Genomic DNA, 1434 nt, shown 5'->3' with positions numbered 1-1434 from the left:
AGCTAACTATAACTGGTGTGAAACCTATGGTTTTTTCAGTGAATATGTATATATATATATATATATATATATATATATATATATATATATATATATATATATATATATATATATATATATATATATGACATATATAATCAAATATTGCAGTTCCTTACAAATGTAGAAATGGATACAATCTAGTTGTCTTTTCAGTGCTTGACTATAGATGCTGGGGCTTTCTGTAAATCCTTGAGGTGCGCGGGAAAATTTGAAACTTCGTCCATTTAAACTGAATCCGAAGAGATATTGGCTCTCCGGGTCAATGGGTACACTGAAGAAGGCGTTCTTGAGATCCATTACAGTAAAGAACGTTGCTTCTGAATCAATGGCAGTTAACAGGGAGGAGATATCGGGGACCACAGGATACTGTGGTACAATGCATTTGTTCAGTTCTCGAAGATCAATCACCAGCCGATATACTGGCGGTGCATTGCGGTCTGTACGTTTAAGAATTGGAATGATGGGTGAATTACAGATATTGGAGTCGGTCTCTACGACCACTCCCTGGGCGATAAGCTCTTCAATAATTTTCAGTAAAGCCACTACAGCATCGGGTGGTAACTTGTATTGTCTGATTCTGGGTAAAACAACTCCTGTCTTGAGTGTGACACGGTATGGTGTGATATGCATACAACCTACATCTGCTGGGCCTTTTGCCCATAAGTGATCTGGTACATTTTTCAATCTGACATCAAAGTCACGTAGAACATAATGACCGCATCTCAGCATGTCTACACGCTCCGGTAAGGCCTTGAGGAGTTGTGGGGAGAGTGCCCCCGGGGGTGCTATGTTTGGCTCTATGGACAAATTCCTGACAAGGGTGGCGGCTGTCATAGACAATGAACTTGCCATATCTGAACGGCGCCTTTCACTTGACTTCCCTCCTGCCAAAAGTCCATCGCCAGGAATAGTGTTGTCCCCTCTAAATCCTACTCCCCTTGCACCTTTGCTTGGGGATTTACCTGGGGATTCCCTTATTGCACCCCCAACGGGTGGTCTAGAGGGGGTAGAAAGCTCATTGCCTGGTGTCCACGGTACCAGTTCATGTGCCGTGCTTATAGATCCATGCAACGAGCTCTCTCTAGTAGGTGCACCTGGCATTCAGTCCCCACACTGCCCTGAGGTTCCTGCTCCCGTCCCACAAGCGCCGACCAAAAAGCAACCCACCCAGGAGCCTATCAAAAGGAAGGGGAAAAGGGCACATTACACTAGAAAGGGTCGCCCATTTAAGATCACTAACCATCCCAGGTACCTGCCCCTGAGGGGACCCTCCCCCGAGAGCACCGCAGGGCCGGCATCCACAGGGACAGCCATTTGCGCCCCGGCTGTCACCGATACAGTACCACCCTTCTTGTCGGTCCCACTAACGCCTGTTCAGGACAACGTGGGTCA

Source organism: Lissotriton vulgaris, unplaced genomic scaffold (assembly GCF_964263255.1).
Source record: "Lissotriton vulgaris unplaced genomic scaffold, aLisVul1.2 SCAFFOLD_184, whole genome shotgun sequence".
NCBI lineage: Eukaryota > Metazoa > Chordata > Amphibia > Caudata > Salamandridae > Lissotriton > Lissotriton vulgaris.
This window is presented reverse-complemented; position numbering follows the sequence as displayed.